Source organism: Dendrobates tinctorius, unplaced genomic scaffold (assembly GCF_039654945.1).
Source record: "Dendrobates tinctorius isolate UK_male_01 unplaced genomic scaffold, ASM3965494v1 ptg000158l, whole genome shotgun sequence".
Lineage (NCBI taxonomy): Eukaryota > Metazoa > Chordata > Amphibia > Anura > Dendrobatidae > Dendrobates > Dendrobates tinctorius.
In genome coordinates this window covers 22,249,334-22,268,747 of record NW_027361825.1, presented here as the reverse complement: position 1 = coordinate 22,268,747, position 19,414 = coordinate 22,249,334, and the positions used below count along the sequence as shown (strand labels likewise).

At 46.9% G+C, this 19,414-nt stretch overlaps 1 long non-coding RNA gene across 1 annotated transcript in view; it reads right to left on the bottom strand.

Annotated features, from left to right (window-relative positions):
• Positions 1-7,607: 7,607 nt before the first annotated feature.
• LOC141051946 (uncharacterized) overlaps positions 7,608-19,414 on the bottom strand; it is a 53,666-nt gene continuing 41,859 nt past the window's right edge. The window contains exons 2-3 of the long non-coding RNA XR_012220716.1: positions 15,491-15,584; positions 7,608-8,360 (exon numbers count right to left, since the gene is read on the bottom strand). This is a non-coding gene — a long non-coding RNA (uncharacterized lncRNA). The remainder of the gene's footprint in view (positions 8,361-15,490; positions 15,585-19,414) is intronic.

Genomic DNA, 19,414 nt, shown 5'->3' with positions numbered 1-19,414 from the left:
AAGTGCTGGGAATTTCCGCCTACCTTGCTCGTTCGCATGCTGTTGAACCAAAGATCCCTACACCTGATGTATTTTTTGGGGATCGATCTAAATTTTTGAGTTTCAAAAATAATTGTAAATTATTTTTTGCCTTGAAGCCTAACTCGTCAGGGAGCTCCGCGCAGCAGGTTAAAATTGTCATCTCTTTGCTGCGTGGCGATCCCCAGGATTGGGCGTTTTCTTTGAAACCAGATGATCCTATTCTGACTAATGTGAACGCATTCTTTCAAGCTTTGGGGTTGTTGTATGACGAACCTAATGCTATTGATCAGGCTGAAAAGACCCTGTTGGCATTAAACCAGGGTCGAGATTCTGCAGAGTTGTACTGTCAAAAGTTCCGAAAGTGGGCGGTCCTTACTACCTGGAATGATAATGCCTTGGCTGCTCTCTTTCGGAAGGGTTTGTCAGAAGCTGTAAAAGATACTATGGTGGGATTTCCTGTTCCCTCTGGTCTGGACGATTCTATGTCATTAGCCATTCAGGTTGATCGGCGTTTACGTGAACGCAGGATTGCACGAGAGGTGTGGCCACCGGTTGAACAGACGTCTGAACCTATGCAATGTGATAGAGTTTTGTCTAAGGCGCAACGTCAGGAGTTCAGAAGGCGTAATAAGCTGTGTTTTTTCTGTGGAGATGCCTCGCATATTATTTCTGTTTGTCCTAAACGAGAGAAACGCTTTGCACACACGTTTTCTGTTGGTGGTGTTCAACCTAAGTTTCTTCTGGCAATTACTCTGATCTGCTCCCTGTCCACATTTTCCGCCAAGGCTTTTGTGGATTCGGGAGCAGCGCTAAACCTAATGGACTTGGATTTTGCTAAACGTTGTGGATTTCCGATGACACCTCTGCAGACGCCTATCCCTTTGAGGGGGATTGATGCTACGCCTTTGGCTAAAAATAAACCTCAGTTTTGGACCCAGGTGGTCATGCGGGTCGCCCCAGACCATCAAGAAAATTGCAGATTTTTGGTGTTGCATGGTCTGCATGATGCCGTTGTTCTGGGGTTTCCCTGGTTGCAAATTCATAATCCAGTTTTGGATTGGAAGTCTGTGTCTGTGGTGAGTTGGGGTTGTCGGTGTGCCTTTAGTGAGGCTCCGGTTTTTTCCACCTCTCCTCAGTCGCATGATGTTCCTGACTATTTGGCGGACTTTTATGATGTATTTAGTGAGAATGAGTCTGCGTCCTTGCCTCCTCATAGGAGTTATGACTGTGCAATTGAACTAAGCCCGGGGTGTAAATTTCCCAAGGGTCGGCTCTTCAATTTATCTGTACCCGAGCACGAGGCTATGCGGTCCTATATTAAGGAGGCGTTGGAGAAGGGTCATATTAGACCATCCTCTTCACCCTTAGGTGCCGGGTTTTTTTTTTGTGGCCAAAAAGGATGGTTCTTTAAGGCCTTGTATTGATTATCATGCCCTCAATAAAATTACTATTAAATATCAGTATCCGTTACCCCTGATTTCGGATCTATTCTCTAGAGTTAGAGGTGCTTGCTGGTTTACCAAGCTTGACCTCAGGGGGGCGTATAATCTTATCCGCATTAAGCAGGGGGATGAATGGAAGACGGCGTTTAATACTCCGGAGGGACACTTTGAGTACCTGGTGATGCCTTTTGGGCTCACTAATGCCCCTTCTGTCTTCCAGTGCTTCATGAACGATATTTTCCGAGACTTTGTCGATAAATTTTTGATTATCTATCTGGATGATATTTTGATCTTCTCCAAGGATTGGGATTCTCATGTGGAACATATTCTGACTGTGTTCTGGATCTTGAGGGAGAATTCCCTGTATGTCAAAGGATCGAAATGCTTTTTTGGAGTACAGAGGATTTCATTTTTGGGATTTATTTTGTCTCCGTCAACTATTGAAATGGACCCGGCCAAGGTACAGGCCATTTACGATTGGGTTCAGCCCACTTCTTTGAAGGCCCTCCAGAAGTTTTTGGGTTTTGCTAATTTTTATCGGAAATTTATAGCAAAATTTTCTAGTATTGACAAGCCATTGACTGATCTGACTAAGAAGGGTGCTGATGTGTTGAATTGGTCTCCGGAGGCTGTTGCTTCCTTTCAGGAGCTGAAGCGAAAATTTACCTCCGCCCCGGTTTTGCGGCAACCTGATGTCTCACTCCCGTTCCAGGTAGAGGTGGATGCTTCTGAGATTGGTGCAGGAGCTGTTTTGTCCCAAAAGGATCCTGTAACATCTAAAATGAATCCCTGTGCTTTCTTTTCCCGAAAGTTCTCTCCATCTGAACGTAACTATGATGTGGGGAATCGGGAACTGTTGGCCATGAAATGGGCATTTGAGGAGTGGAGACATTGGTTGGAGGGAGCTAAACATCAAGTTGTGGTCCTCACTGACCACAAGAATTTGATTTACCTTGAGTCGGCTAAACGCTTGAACCCTAGACAGGCTAGGTGGGCCTTGTTTTTTACACGTTTTGATTTTGTGGTCTCTTTTCTTCCTGGAACTAAGAATGTCAAGGCAGACGCCCTCTCTAGGAGTTTCTTTGCTGATTCTCCTGTGGTGACCAAGTCTGCTACCATCTTAGGCGAAGGGGTAGTTCTTTCTGCCATCTCGCCCGATTTGAGACTTGCTCTGCAAGAGTTCCAGGAGGACAAACCTGAGCGTTGTCCCAGTGGAAAGTTGTATGTTCCTGACCAGTGGAAGAAGAGAGTGATGTCTGAAGTTCATTGCTCTGCATTGGCTGGTCATCCAGGTATTTTTGGTACTAGAGATCTGGTGAGTCACTCTTTTTGGTGGCCCACCTTGTCTCATGATGTCAGGAATTTTGTGCAGTCCTGTGGGACTTGCTCCCGGTCTAAATCTTGTTCTCGCTCTAGTGGGTTGTTGATGCCTTTGCCGGTCCCCAGGAGGCCATGGACCCATATTTCAATGGATTTCATCTCTGATATGCCGGTCTCTCAAAGAATGACTGTTATTTGGGTGATTTGTGATAGGTTCTCTAAGATGGTTCATCTTGTACCACTCCCTAAGTTGCCATCTTCCTCTGAGTTGGTGCCCCTGTTTTTGCAACCGGTGGTTCGCTTGCACGGGATTCCTGAGAACATTGTATCTGACAGAGGAGTTCAGTTTGTGTCTAGATTTTGGAGGAATTTCTGTTCCAAGCTGGGAATTCAGTTATCCTTCTCCTCTGCCTTTCACCCTCAGACCAATGGGCAGACAGAGAGAACAAACCAGACCTTGGAGTCGTATTTGAGATGTTTTATTTCCGCTGATCAGGATGATTGGGTTTCATTTTTGCCCTTGGTCGAATTTGCTTTAAATAATAGAGCTAGTTCTGCCACTTTGATGTCACCTTTTTTTTGTAACTTTGGGTTTCATCCTTGATTTTCTTCAGGGCAGGTGGAGCCTTCTGCCTGCCCAGGTGTTGACACTGTGGTGGAGAGAATGCACCAGATCTGGGACCAAGTGGTGGATAAGTTATCTCTCTCCCAGGAAAAGGCCCAGCGGTTTTCCAATCGACATAGGACCATTGGTCCCCAGTTTAAGATTGGTGATATGGTGTGGTTATCATCAAAAAATATTGCTATGAAGGTGGCTTCTCCTAAGTTTAAGCCTAGATTTATTGGACCTTACAAGATTTTGGAGATTATTAATCCGGTCTCTTTTCGTTTGGCTCTTCCTGTCACATTTAAAATCCATAATGTGTTCCATAAGTCCTTGTTGAAGAGGTTTGTTGAACCAGTTGTTCCTGGGGTGGCACCTCCAGACCCTGTATTGGTTGAAGTTAACATGGAATATGAGGTAGAGAAAATACTGGATTCCCGTCTGGCTAGACGGAGACTCCAGTATTTGGTTAAGTGGAAGGGTTATGGTCAGGAGGATAATTCCTGGGTCTCTGCCTCTGATATTCATGCCAAAAGATTGGTGCGTGCCTTTCATCGGGCTCACCCCGATCGCCCTGGTCGCGTGGTTGAGGGTTCGGTGACCCCTCCTCAAGGGGGAGGTACTGTTGTGAGTTCATTTTCCCCTTCGTCACTGAGGTCTGGTGAACTCCCTATTCTGGTAAAGGAAGGTAATGAGCCTGATTATCAGGCACCTGAGCCTAATGAGGATGACTGGCTGAGTGGAGTCACTGACTGGATATAAGGCTGCCGACGCCCTTCTGCCCTGCGGGTGATTTCTCTGTGGACTTCTAGGACACCAGTCTGATTCCTGCTTCCCTAAAGCTAAGTTTTCTGCTTTGCCTGTTTGCATTTATGTTTTGTTTTTTTTGTTTTTCTTGCTTTTCTGGATTCTGCCATTCCCTGCTGGGATGAGCTGAATCTCCTTTTGCCGGTTGCTCTGTCTTCAGAATATTCCTGAGTACTGACATAGCTTTTATGAAGCCTAGCGTCTTCAGGGCCTTTTTCACTGTCAGTCTGTTGGCTCTTATTTTCATAGGGTTTTTCACGGATTGCAGACAGCAGCCTTCCTGTCCTTTCCTATCTAGGTAGTTTTGGGCCCCATCTTTGCTCAGTCTATCTTTCTGTCTGTGTTAGTGTTTTCATCTTGCTTCACCGTCATTATATGTTGGGGGCTGCCTATTGCTTTGGGGTCTGCTCTGGGGCAGTTTAGATTTCCCCTTTCTTTCTTTAGGCCTATTTAATTCTCCGGCTGTGATCGAGGGGTCTAGGGCATCGTAGGAACCCCCCACGGCTACTGTTAGTTGTTGTGATAGGATCAGGGGTCTGCAATCCGATAGCTGCCAACCCCTCTGGTTTTCTGGACTTAGCTAGCATTTCTGTTTTTGCCTCCTACGGTGACTCAATCATAACAGTGCAGCCTTGGAGCAGAGTCCACCACCAGTTGCAGCTGCCCAGTAAACAGAGTCCCAAAGATGAGTCCAGCTTCTGCCAAAAAGTCCAGCATGCTTGAGTCCAGCTTCCAGCAACCAAGTCCAGCATGCTGAGTGCAACTCTCACCATAGTCGCCACTCCACCAAGCCATGCAAGCACTTCCCGCTGACACATAAACTGCGACTCCACGACGCCATGCCAGCCCCTCTTGCAGACCACATCGTTGGACTCCACCAATCCATGCCAGCATTCCTTGCAGACTCCATAGCTGACTCAACCCCTCTGGCTGGGCTGCCCAGGACTCTCATTCAGCTCCTTCATCACCCAGGCTTGCTTCCCAAATGACGGACTATCAATATCACTAGCGATCAGCAAACACACCTGAAACTCTTTTATAGAGCCTCACACCTGATTTGTAATATGTGTACATTAAAACTAAAGTGTAATACCACTCACCACCACCGTGGCAACTTAGAACAAACGACACCACGTGTAATAATTCTAATTGCCACCGGGGGCAATCAACCCACTTTGGCACCAAGCCAAAGGGAAAAAAGTTCACTTTGTCCATTTACTTGTCAGATCCACCTTGGATCATAACAATAATATTCTGCCCTCGAACTTTGATAATACTAAGGTATGCCTTGTGAGTAAAGATGGAGGAGAGACCTCGGCAGCGGTATCGAGAGATCACTTGAAGTTGTGTCCTGACCAGTTGAAAGAAAGAAGAGAAAAACCAGATAACATCCAGCCCATAGTGGAAGAAGAGAAGGTCAGCACAGTGATTGGGGAATTCCCTGCGAATTGGACTAAAGTGAACAATGCTATAGTGGTACCCGTGTTGCTGTTTCCTCAAGTGGTAGCACAGGAAGATGTGACTCAAGAGAATCAGGAAAATCAGGTAGCAGATGCCACACCAGCAGTGGAGCCAGAGAACCCTCGCCCTGCCAGTGGTGAACCTGTTGTACCCCTGGTGAGTCTTAGAGTCGGTAGGAGAATGCTACCCAGTTTGCCCACACTAGAGTTACGCAGGTCTACCCGCACCACACAAGGTATACCACCCCTTAGATATCGTATATAGCAAAGTTAATGTAAATGTTGAAATTTTGTAAATATGTAACTGTTTTTCAAGCTTTTGTGCCTACAGGTAGCCTGTAAGAGTTTCCTTTGGAGTTTTGTTTTATGGACACTGAACCACAGGAGTTGTGTGTGGTCACAAACTTTTACCATTTGTCCAGGAATGGACCATGGACATTGATGCTGGACTTATGATCATAGGACCATTTTTGGAAACACTTGGTTTTTGTACATTTTTCATTTTTAAATCTTGTACAATTCTTATTGTTTAACTGTTTATATTTTCATGTTTGCTTTTGTTCAGCCCAGGAGTGCTGACTTGCACTAGGGGGGAATGTGGTGCCCCCAGGAGTATGGTCGCCACAGTGGCTTTGCCTTCCTCCAGGCTTGGAGGCAATGATGGGTCTCTCTCACAGTCAATCCATACATGCAACACAGTTCCACTCCAGGCCACCAGGGGCAACTCTGACCCAGGGTTAAGGGGAGGGGTGCTCCCTGAGGGCCAAGAGGAAGGAGTGGTTAGTTAGTCTGTGGAGGGTGAAGTGTGGAAAGAAGCTGGAGGTTGAGCTAGGAAGGAGAGCTCCCTCAGCTTGAGAGCGCACGAACTGGAGCCTGGTCTCCACGGCTGTACGGATACTAAAAGTCCTACAGCAGATACCAGAGGAGTAGGAAGCTGTAAATGCCCTACTCCCATCTAAGACTTGAGGCACAACAGCAGCTCGGATAGAGAGCCAGGACTAGAGAAAGGAGTCCCCGAGAGAGGCTACAGCTGTCTGTCATGCAAGTGAGGTTCTTGGGAACATCTGACAGGAGGAACTCTAGAGTAACTAAGTACTGGAGTGCTTCACACCACAAGGCGCTAGGAAGGAGACTGCACAGCCCGTCTGAGAGAGAATCCCTGAGTTGCTTCCAGGCTAGCCTGCTCCAATACAATCTGTAGTCAGGACCCTGGACTGCAGTTTTCAAGAAAAGGTACAGAAATTGCACCCCGCTGTGTCTTGTCTGCTTCCTACCCTTACGGCACTGCTACATCACCGTGCCAACCACCGCTACCCTGCCTTGGGACATTAGCCCTGCCTGTGGAGGGCTATACTATCACTGCTGCCCCACACCATCTGTCCCAGCGGAGCTGTCTGCAGCATCGGCTTAACATCTCCCTTGCCGAACACCACAGGTGGCGTCACGAACTATTCCATTCCATTAACTACAACCCCCATTACTTGGGCGCCCAGGGCCACGGACCGGGTCACCGCTGCTGTGACACATCCCACTGACACCGGCCCGGTACTGAGTACCCCACAGCCCTGGGAGGGCGACCCACTGCTAGCTCCTGTGCGTGTGTAGCAGGTGTAATTACCGGGGTATATTGTTATCCCTACCCCAGGGGGTGTATCTTTAACCATGAGTGGGTACTTAGACTTCCTGTTTTCACAAGATGTGGAGTCAGAGGAGTTGGTGTATATACTGAGGAAACAGGCCTGTTGGGACACTGGGATGTTAAGTGGCACTGTGCCTAGGTGGGGTCTGGCACCAGCACATGCATAAAAGCCACTCCCATTGTGCTGTTGGGCCATATACTTCACCCATTCTAGCCAGTAGTTGGTTTCAGCGAACCCTGTCTCCACTGCTAGAGTTTCCTCATAGGTTGGATCTATCAACACTCTCATGTTACTGGGGGTCTGTTGGGGTGCCTTGGGTTTGTGAGCTATGTTTGCTAGCTTGAATTCTCCTGAGTAGTGTACGGGAGGGCGACGCCCATCTGTCGACCAGGTACTACTCAGTATATATGTACCTGCATCGCCTGGGGAGGGATTCTCAATGCAGAGTGTGAGTCGGTTACATTCGCCATTGGTGTTGCACCCTCTCACAAAAGCTTGCTTAGTAAGGCGCATGCAGTCAATTAGTGATTTACCATCTTTATCTTTTCTGTCCAGGGCTGACTGAGGTTTGTAGCCCCAACTCTCTCCAGTATTCCATGCGGCAGCTCCCCAGTACTTACAGTTGTCTCCCCAATGATCATCCACAACACAAATATACTGGGTCCCACCTCCCAACCTCTCTAGCAGTGTGGGAGAGCAGTGCACTATATCACAGTAATCGAATAGGTATGTGATTATGTGTGCTGATGTGTCAAACCAGAAAACCGTATAGTCCCCATCTTTGGTGACGTCTCCCGTATAAGGTGCTCCCACCCCCAGAATTTGTATCACACAAAGAATAAACAAAATCATTCTGGCTTAGGGGTGTCTTCTGGTACTGGAGCCTTCTTGCAGTGCAATGCGTGGATCCAAGTGGGTCTTCCCTCTAGTTTCACAGAGGTTGGTGTCGTCAGCAGCACTTGGAAGGGACCGTCAAATCTGGGATCGAGTATTCTCCTCACAAACTTCTTCACAAACACCCAGTCACCCGGCTTCAGGGAGTATGTGCCGGGTACCGATCCTGGATCTGGTAGGGAAGAGAAAACTCGAGAATGGACATCAGCAAGCTTTTTTGTCAATTCAATTACATAAGCAGACAAGGTATCTGCATAGTCAACTGCTGGGGGAAAAATATCCCTAACCTGGGGCTAGACCCAAACAGAATCTCAAATGGTGACAGTTTTTCTGGGCCTCTGGGAGTGTGCCTCACACTAAAGAGTGCAATTGGGAGTGTCTCATGCCATGGTTTGTTTGTCTCTTGGGCAACTTTCAACATTCTGTTCTTAAGTGTACCATTCAGGCTTTCTACCTTCCCGCTGCTCTGGGGGTGGTAAGGATTGTGTAGGCCTAAGTCTGACCCTACTGCTGATGAGATCTCTTGTGTCAGGTTTGCTGTGAATGCGGGTCAGTGATCACTCTCTATCACTTCTGGAACCCCGTATCTGCACACTATTTCTTAGAGCAGCTTCTTGGCAGTAGTCTTTGCTGACTGGTTTCTTACTGGGAAAGCTTCGGACCATCCTGAGAACATGTCCACGACCACTAGGGCATATTCAAAACCTCCACTTGGCGGCATCTGGATGGGGTTGATCTGGGTCCTCTGGAAGGGGTATAGTGGCCTGACCAGATGATGTTGGGGAACCTTCTCCATTTGTCCAGGGTTGCATTTGCCGCAAGTCAAACAGCTGCTGGTAAACTTGGCTGTTAGGGTGGAGATCCATGGAGCGAAGCAGTAAGCACCAATCAGATCATTCATCTGTGTCTTCGATCTGTGTATGGGCCCATGTGCCCACTGGACCACCATTGGGTACATGCTTCGAGGTAGACAGGGCTTGCAGTCCATTGCGTATACCCTTCCTTCTTGGTGCGTTGCCCCCTTCCGCATCCAGCTTTCCTTCTCTTCCTTCGGGGCCTGGTCTTGCAGCTTCTTAAACAGATCCCAGGATGTCATCTTGTCAGGTTTTTTGTCTTCAGGCTTCTTGTCTTCAGTCGTCACGTAGTAACTGTCTGGCTCTACGATCTCTCCCACTTCTCCATATTGTCTTCCTCTGGCTGCTTCTTTGGCTGCCATGTTGTTGCCTCGTGCCTCTACTGTGTTCAGTTTTCCGTGTGCTTTGACTTTTAACACTGCCACTGTTTTCGGAAGTTGGAGTGCATCCAGCAGGTCCCTGATGGCTCCATAATGCTTCACGGTTGTTCCGCTTGCTGTGATGAAGTCCCTCGCAGCCCAGATGGGTCCAAAGTCATGTCCTATGCCATGCGAGTACCTGGAATCGGTATAGATGTTTGCAGTTTTGCCCTTCGCAATGTGGCAGGCCTTCGTCAGCGCTATCAGTTCCCCTTCTTGGGCTGACAAACTAGGCGACAAACTTCTGGACCATAGGATTTCTTGATTGCTGGTCACTGCGCATCCCATGTAAAATTTTCCTTCATCATCTGCAAATCTGGAGCCATCCACATAGAGAATCAACTCTGGGTTGGTCAGTGGCTCTTCCACCACGTTGGGTAGTCCTGCTGTTTCCTGTTGCATGATGCTGAAACAGTCAAGGTCATCAGTGCGGAGCAAATCCAGATCCTTGTGAAAGGTATCCTGCAGATTTTGTTCTGAGGAGTCCATATCCGTACCCCCCTTGGGAGAGGGAGTAGAGTGGCCGGATTGAGGACTGTGCATCTGGAGATGGTGACGTTGTCAGGCAACAGCAGAGAGCACTGGAGGCATAGATGTCTGGCGGTGGAGAGATGTTTTGGCTGGGTCTGATTGAGAATTGCTGAGATGTCATGCGGAGCCAGGATTTCCAGTGGGTGTCCAAGGATGATGTCAGCAGTCTAGTCCAGGAGGGCGTATGCTGCAAATACTGCCCTCATGCAGGAGGGGGCCCCCCTTGCAACTGAAACCAGGCGGGCTGAGAAGTAGCCCAGAGGCCTCTGTTTTCCTCCGTGGATCTGTGTCAGGACGCCAGTGGCATGGCCTTCTTTTTCCATTAGGTAAAGACGGAATGGCTACTCGTAGTCAGGTAGGCCTAGTGCTGGCACGGAGACTATGGAGTCCTTCAATTTCCTGAACGAGATGAAAGCTGCGTCCGATAGGAGGAACGGGGTTGCATTGATACAATCGTACAGAGGCTGCATTAAGACTGAAGCATCAAGGATCCAAGTTCTGCAATACGAAACTAGACCAAGGAAGGCCTGCAGCATCTTTGGAGTTGTTGGGGGAGCCATCTGCTCCACAGTGGTCTTCCGGTCATCCGTCAGTTGTTTCGTTTGGTGAGCAATACAGTGACCCAGGAACGTAACTCTCTTCTGACACCACTGGACTTTGTTCTTTGAGACCTTGCATTGTTGCTCCGCCAGGTAGAGTAGGAGAAACAAGGAATGTGCAGCGCAGGTGTCTTCGTCAGCTGCACACAGGAGCAAATCGTCCACGCACTGTAGAAGAACAACTTCTGCATGGTCTGTGATCCAGTTAGTGAGAATGAAGGACATATCCTTGGTAAACTGTGTAGGGCTATTTTGAGCCCCCTGGGGCATCACTGTCCATGTGTACTGCACACCTTGGTGCGTGAAGGCGAACAAGAACTGGTCGTCCAGGTGAAGATGGACACTGAAGAAAGCGTTGGGCAGGTCGATCACTGTGAACACTGTTGCCGTGGCTGGCACATTGGAGAGCAGAGTGTGCGGATTTGGCACAATTGGGGTTACAAAGACGGTAGCTTCGTTCACCGCCCTCAAGTCATGCACCATTCTGAACTTGGCGGGTTCTCCTTTCACAGTCTTCTTCCTGACTGGAAAAAGTGGGGTATAGCAGGGTGATGTGCAGGGAACGATGACTCCTATTGCCAGGAAGACCTTCAGTTGGTCAGAGACGGCTTGACTCTGGGCAATGGACAGGGGATACTGGGCCTTGCGTGGGTACGGGGTACCTGGCTTGAGTGTCACCCGCACCGGGGCCACTTGAAGTTTCCCCACACCCTGGGGCCCCTTGGACCATAGATCTTCTGGTACTACATCCAGCACCTCCTGGGGTAGGCCTGCTTCGGTTGCTTGAGGCTCCTGCAGGGCCGCCAGCATGATTGACTCCTCCTGGGTCAGAGGTGAGGAGAGTGTCACAGTCCCATCTTCCTGGAACACTATGGTTGCTTTCAGCTTCTGCAGTAGATCTGCTCCCCGCAAGTTGAGTGGGCAGCTTTTCGACACCACAAACTGGGACAGGATGGGACGCTCAGGGGCTTTGTAAGCTGGGAATGTCTGACTTGACCATCAATCCCCACGCAGGACACAGAGGATTCTGACAGGCAGGTGGGGTCGGGGAGTTCCACATGTCTCATCACACTTCTGGCTGCACCAGTGTCCACAAGAAAAGATCTGACAATTCCATACACTTTCAGGGTAGTTTGGGGTACTGGTCCTACCGGGGGTCTCTTACATGGTAGAAGCGTGGTGTCTTGCGGACCTGGCTTGCCCCTGTCCTATGGACGGGACTCTTAGTTGTTTTCTGTGTTCTGTCCATGGCCTGCTCCTCTGGGCAAGGTCTTGGGTTGTGGAGGTGCTCTGCACTGGTTCTGGAAATGGCCAGGTTTTCCACAGTTGAAACACTTGACAGCTCTCCTGACTCTGTGCGGTGGTTGCTTTTCCCCATCCGTGGTCACCATCAGGGGGGCTGTCTTCCGCACTCCTGGCTGAGATTCAATGCCTTTGGCCTCTGTGAGCAGGGTGCCCATTGCTATTGACCTGTACTTTGGTCTGGCCACTATTAGCGGTTTCCTGATTGGTTCTCTTAGTCCATGCACAAAGGCCTGTGCCAGCATTTGCCTGTGTATCTGGTCACGTATGGTGAAGCCCAGGTCTTGGAAGACTTGCATTACTCTGCCATGAAACTTCTCCACAGACTCTGTCTTGTCTTATGTCCTGAAAGCTGAGGGCTTGTCCAGTCAATCTGCCTTTGGCCCACTCTCGCCCCTGACTCCCAAGCGTCTACATTTAGTCCTGCTGGAGGTTTGAAGTGTTCCTTCATGATTGGCCAGAATGCGTCACCTGCTTTTATTTCCATCACGGCCCAGAGATCATTCCAGGTTGCTACATACAGTTAGGTCCATATATAGTTGGACAGAGACAACATTTTTCTAATTTTGGTTCTAGACCTTACCACAATGAATTTTAAACAAAACAATTCAGATGCAGTTGAAGTTCAGACTTTCAGCTTTCATTTGAGGGTATCCACATTAAAATTGGATGAAGCGTTTAGGAGTTTCAGCTCCTTAACATGTGCCAACCTGTTTTTAAAGGGACCAAAAGTAATTGGACAATTGACTCCAAGGCTATTTCATGGACAGGTGTGGGCAATCCCTTCCTTATGTCATTCTCAATTAAGCAGATAAAAGGCCTGGAGTTGATTTGAGGTGTGGTGCTTGCATTTGGAAGGTTTTGCTGTGAAGGAAACATGCAGTCAAAGGAGCTCTCCATGCAGGTGAAACAAGCCATCCTTAAGCTGCAAAAACAGAAAAAACCCATCCGAGAAATTGCTACAACATTAGGAGTGGCAAAAACTACAGTTTGGTACATCCTGAGATAAAAAGAAAGCACTGGTGAACTCATCAATGCAAAAAGACCTGGGCGCCCACGGAAGACAACAGTGGTGGATGATTGCAGAATAGTCTCCATGGTGAAGAGAAACCCGTTCACAACAGCCAACCAAGTGAACAACACTCTCCAGGAGGTAGGCGTATCAATATCCAAATCTACCATAAAGAGAAGACTGCAAGAAAGTAAATACAGAGCGTTCACTGCACGGGGCAAGCCACTCATAAGCATCAAGAATAAAAAGGCTAGACTGGACTTTGCTAAAAACATATAAAAAGCCAGCACAGTTCTGGAAGAACATTCTTTGGACAGATGAATCCAAGATCAACCTCTACCAGAATGATGGAAAAAGAAAAGTATGGCAAAGGCATCATACAAGCTCATAATCCAAAGCATACCACATCATCTGTAAAACACGGCAGAGGCAGTGTGATGGCTTGGGCATGCATGGCTGCCATTGGCACTGGGTCACTAGTGTTTATTGATGATGTGACAGGACAGAAGCAGCCGAATGAATTCTGAGGTATTCAGAGCCATACTGTGTGCTCAGATCCAGCCAAATGCAGCCAAACTGATTGATTGTCGTTTCATACTACAGATGGACAATGACCCAAAACATAAAGCCAAAGCAACCCAGGAGTTTATTAAAGCAAAGAAGTGGAATATTCTTGAATGGCCAAGTCAGTCACCTGATCTCAACCCAATTGAGCATGCATTTCACTTGTTAAAGACTAAACTTCAGACAGAAAGGCCCACAAACAAACAGCAACTGAAAACCACCGCAGTGAAGGCCTGGCAGAGCATCAAAAAGGAGGAAACACAGCGTCTGGTGATGCCCATGAGTTCAAGACTTCAGGCAGTCATTGTCAACAAAGGGTTTTCAACCAAGTACTAGAAATGAATATTTTATTTACAATTATTTAATCTGTACAATTACTTTTGGTCCCTTTAAAAACAGGGTCGCACATGTTAAGGAGCTGAAACTCCTAAACCCTTCATCCAATTTTAATGTGGATACCCTCAAATGAAAGTTGAAAGTCTAAACTTCAACTGCATCTGAATTGTTTTGTTTAAAATTCATTGTGGTAACGTCTAGAACCAAAATTCGAAAAATGTTGTCTCTGTCCAAATATATATGGACCTAACCGTATATACGCTGGTTCTGCTGCATTCTTCGGTAAAATGGCATGGAGTGCATTTCTGGGTCTGGCAGATTATTCAGAACAGTGGTCACCTGACTTGGGGTGAAGTGCACATAGTGTAAGGGTGGTGCCTCTAACTTCCCCTGTCTACGTGGTGCCTGTGGGTCTCTCTTCCTAGTGCTTGGCAGCAAGTATGATGTTCCGTCGTCATTGTCATCAGAGGAAGGATTGTGATACTGTGTATTGCGGTCAAGCACAGGCAGGTATCTGGTTGTAGAAGTTGCCTTTTTATGTGAGGATGTCTCCCCCCCCCCCCTTCCTGCTGCAGTGGCAGTGCATGAGGATTATAATTCCACGTGGGTGAAAATGTACGGTCTGCCTGATATACCTGTCCCTCATCTGCCTCTGCAGCGGGGGGGGGGGGGGGGGGGGGGGAGACATCCTCTCACGTGTGTACACAGTTTTTTTTCTTTCTTGAGCGCTCAAAGACTCTAATTAGGACAGGCCGCAGTGTGTATAGGGGACTTCACTCCTCAATTTATTGCAAACGACAGGACTAACCGAGGATGGTCTTCCTTCATCTAAAGGGCTCCAAATCAGCCACGAGTACAGCTTTTATAGCCCTTGGTTTTGCACTATGCTTACAAAGAAAGTATTCATAATGTGCCGCTAATTTTAGGTACCAACCACTGCCACTCCTGTGGGTGCAGATTGCCTCCGTTAAAAATTACAGGACTGCGTGTGATATTTTTATGAGAAGCAAAAACATAGCCCTGTGACTACAGGAAAATCAACTTATGTCAGCTTTATAGCAGCGAATTAGTAATTAGATTACCCTAAGCCTTTTATTACATTTACTTTTTATTGGTTAATTACCTTTCAGCCCAGTCTTTGCTATCGCGTGTCTAATCCCAGTCTCCTGTGTACACTATTCTATCACCTGCTCATACATTAGAGAATTGATTATACAACCGTTCCTAAAGCACTAATAATAGAAATACTCCCTTAAAGGGATTGTGCAGGATTACTGAAACATGCCTGCTTTTTTCAAGCAACAGCGCCACCCCTCTCCATAGCTTATGTCTGGTTATGCAGCTCAGCTCCATACATCAGTTTCTTTCTGTTGGTAGAGCTTTATGTACCAACGATATGAATGGTCTGTATAGAAAATTAAGGTGATTTTCCCATAGTCATAGAGACCAATATTTGGGCAATTCATTTTACCTGCAACCAGTCATTATGGTTGGTGGCCACTAAACAGGTCTGCATTTCTGGGTCCTGAATTTTGCAATGTAATTGTTGATAAATTTGTACATCATTTACAGCAAGCGACAAGGACACAGTACTATCTGCTTCTGTTTTATTTACAGGGAAAGTAGAGGACACAGTAGTATCTGTGCTTACAGTCTCCAAGCAGTTTACTAGTTACTGCACTTACCTGTATGGACAACAGTCTGCTCCTTGTCATCCACCACTGCCCCCTCGTAATCAAATTCAGTGGCAGAATTGCTGTTTCTTTTTTATCATCCTGCCTTTTAAAAAAATAATAAAAAGTGACTAATAAATCATAGAGAATGGCGCTAATAGCAGCATCGACGAATCCTGCAAAAAAAAAAGTTGACAAATATAGATGGTTTGACTCTTCGACAGCGATGGTGAAAAAAAAAAAAAAAAAAATGCAGGTGCTTAAACTGGAATACCCCTGCAGTTTGTATTACTGATCCTCCTCGGATCGACAGCACTGCAGCGCATCAGTAAGTTCAGTGGCTCTGCCTCAGTTGACAGCAGGAGCCACACACCTCAGTGACTGGCTGCAGCGCTGGGGAGTTGAGTTTCCAAAATTGCAAAACACTTTTAGGACATGTTCATGATGTCTTTTAACCCCTTCCTGACATCAGACGTACTATCCCGTCCATGGGACCCGGGCCCCTATGCCCATGGACGGGATAGTACGTCTACCGCGATCAGCGGCGCCAACGTGGTGAGCGCCGCTGATCGCGGCCGGGTGTCAGCTGATTATCACAGCTGACACCCGGCACAATGTGTCAGGGGCGGTCACGGACCACCCCCGACACGTTAACCCCTTGCACACCGTGATCAAACATGATCGCGGTGTACCGGGGGTTAAAGGGAAGCATCGGCAGGGAGGGGGCTCCCTCCGTGCTTCCCTGAGCCCCCCACGGCAGCGCAATGTGCAGCGCTGCTGCCGGGGGCTCCTTTCCTGCAGGCCCCCGAATCCAAGATGGCGACGGGGGCCTTCGGGCGCCTGCAGGAAGCTGGCTTCCTCAGTGCCTGCAAAGTGCAGGCATGAGGAAGCCTTGTGCACTGCCTGTGACAGATCGCTGATCTGTCACAGTGATCTGTGATGTGACAGATCAGCGATCTGTCACAGAACAGTGATGTCCCACCTGGGACTATTTAATAAAGTAAAAAAAAATAAAAAAAAAAAGTGTTAAAAGAATTTTTTAAAAAAAAAATCGCAAAATAAATTACAAAAAAAAAAAAAAAAAATATTCCCCCAAATAAATCCATTTTTTGAACAAAAAAAAACAATAAAAGTACACGTTAGGTATCGCCACATCCGTAACGACCCGCCCTATAAAACTGTCCCATTAGTTAACCCCTTTAGTGAACCCCTTAAAAAATAAAAAACGAAGCAAAAAATGATTTATCATACCGCCAAACAAAAAGTGTAATAACGCGCGATCAAAAAGACGCATATAAATATCCATGGTCCCGCTGAAAACGTCATCTTGTCCCGCAAAAAACGAGCCGCCACACAGCATCATCAGCGAAAAAATAAAAAAGTTATAGCTCGCAGAATAAAGCGATGCAAAAATAATTATTTTTTATATAAAATAGTTTTCATTGCATAAAACCGACAAAACATAAAAAAATGACCTAAATGAGGTATCGCTGTAACCGTACTGACCCGAAGAATAAAACCGCTTTATCAATTTTACAGCACGCGGGACGGTGTAAACGCACCCCCCCAAAAGAAATTCATGAAACGCTGGTTTTTGTTCATTCTGCGTCCCAAAAATCGGAATAAAAAGCGATCAAAAAATGTCACGTGCCCGAAAATGGTACCAATAAAAACATCAACTCGTCCCGCAAAAAATAAGACCTCACATGACTCAGTGGGTCAAAATACGGAAAAATTATAGCTCTCAATATGTGGTGATGCAAAAACTATTTTTACAATAAAAAGCGTCTTTTAGCGTGCGACAGCCGCCAAACATAAAAACTGCCATAAATAGTAAATCAAACCCCCCCCCCCCGTTATCACCCCCTTAGGCTGGTTTCACATTTGCGTTTTTTTGCGCTGGAAAAAAACGCATATGTGCGCATGCGTTTTTTCCCCTATATTTAACATGGGTGCGCATACCTGCGCGCTGGTAAGCGCATGTATGCGATTTTCATGCGCTGCGTTTTTTGGGGTGTGCGTTTGTATTTTCCAGACGCAGCATGTTGCATTTTTTGGCCCTGCAAAAAAGCGCATGCGCACATATGCGCACGTTTTGCGCTAAAAATGGCCATTATAGCCTATGGATGCGCATACATGCGCACTGGCATGCTCATGTATGCGTTTTTTTGCACATGCGTTTTTTTTTTTTAACCATGGAATTTAGGGGTTTGGGTTAGAGTTAGGGTTAGTTAAGGGGGTTTAGGGTTAAGTATGGTTTGGTTAAGGGTTAGGGTCAGGGTCAGGGTCAGGGTCAGGGTTAGGGTTAGTAAAGTCATGGTTTGGGTTAGTGTGAGGGGCCACCTAATGTTGGAAAAAACGCAAACGCGGTAAAAACGCACTAAAAACGCATACAAACGCATAAAAACGCTGCGTTTTTTTCATGCATGCTCATAAAAATGCTTGAAAAAAACGCAGCAGTTGTATGCTTTTGTATGCGTTTTTTTGCGGGAAAAACGCGCTGCAAAAAAAAGCAAGTGTGAAACTAGCCTTAGTTAGGGAAAAATAATAAGATTAAAAAAATGTATTTCCATTTTTCCATTACGGTTAGGGCTAGGGTTAGGGCTAGGGCTGAGATTAGGGTTAGGGGTGTGTTGGGGTTCGGGTTGGAGTTAGAATTGGGGGTTTCCACTGTTTGGGCACATCAGGGGCTCTCCAAATGCAACATGGCGCCTGGTTTCAATTCCAGACAATTCTGAGTTGAAAAAGTCAAATGGTGCTCCTTCCCTTCCAAGCTCTGACATGCGCCCAAACAGTGTTTTACCCCCACATGTAGGGTATCAGCCTACTCAGGACAAATTGCAAAACAATTTTTGGTGTCCCATTTCTCCTGTTACCTTTAGGAAAATAAAATATCATTTTTGTGGAAAAAAATGATTTTTTTTATTTTCACGTCCGAGCGTTATAAACTTCTGTGAAGCACTTGGGGGTTCAAAGTGCTCACCACACATCTAGATAAGTTCCGAGGGGGGTCTAGTGTCCAAAATGGGGTCACTTGTGGGGAGTTTCAATAGTTTAGGTACATCAGGGGATCTCCAAACGCACATGACACCCGCAGACCATTCCATCAAAGTCTACATTCCAAAACGTCACTACTTCCCTTCCGAGCCCTGACGTGTGTCCATACAGTAGTTTTCTCCCGCATATGGGGCGTCAGCGTACTCAGGACAAATTGGACAACAACTTTTGGGGTTCAATTTCTCCTGTTACCCTTGGGAAAATAAAAAAATTGAGGACTAATTGATCATGTTTGTGGAAAAAATACGATTTTTTTATTTTCATGCCCGGGCATTATAAACTTCTGTGAAGCCCTTGGGGGTTCAAAATCCTCACCTTACATCTAGATAAGTTCCTTAGGGGGTCTAGTTTTCAAAATGGGGTCATTTGTGGGGGGTTTCCACTGTTTAGGTATATTAGGGGCTCTCCAAAGGCAACATGACACCCGCAGACCATTCCATCAAAGTCTGCATTCCAAAACGTCACTACTTCCCTTCCGAGCCCTGACGTGTGTCCATACAGTAGTTTTCTCCCACATATGGGGCGTCAGCGTACTCAGGACAAATTGGACAACAACTTTTGGGGTCCAATTTCTCCTGGTACCCTTGGGAAAATAAAAAAATGGTGACTAAAAGATCATGTTTGTGGAAAAAATACGAATTTTTTTATTTTCACGCCCGGGCGTTATAAACTTCTGTGAAGCACTGGGGGGTTCAAAGTGCTCACCACACATCTAGATAAGTTCCTTGGGGGGTCTAGTTTACAAAATGGTGTCTTTTGTGGGGGTTTCCACTGTTTAGGTACATCAGGGGTTTTCCAATCGCGACATGGTGTCCGATCTCAATTCCAGCCAAAAACGTCAAATGGCACTGCTTCCCTTCCGAGCTCTGCCATGCGCCC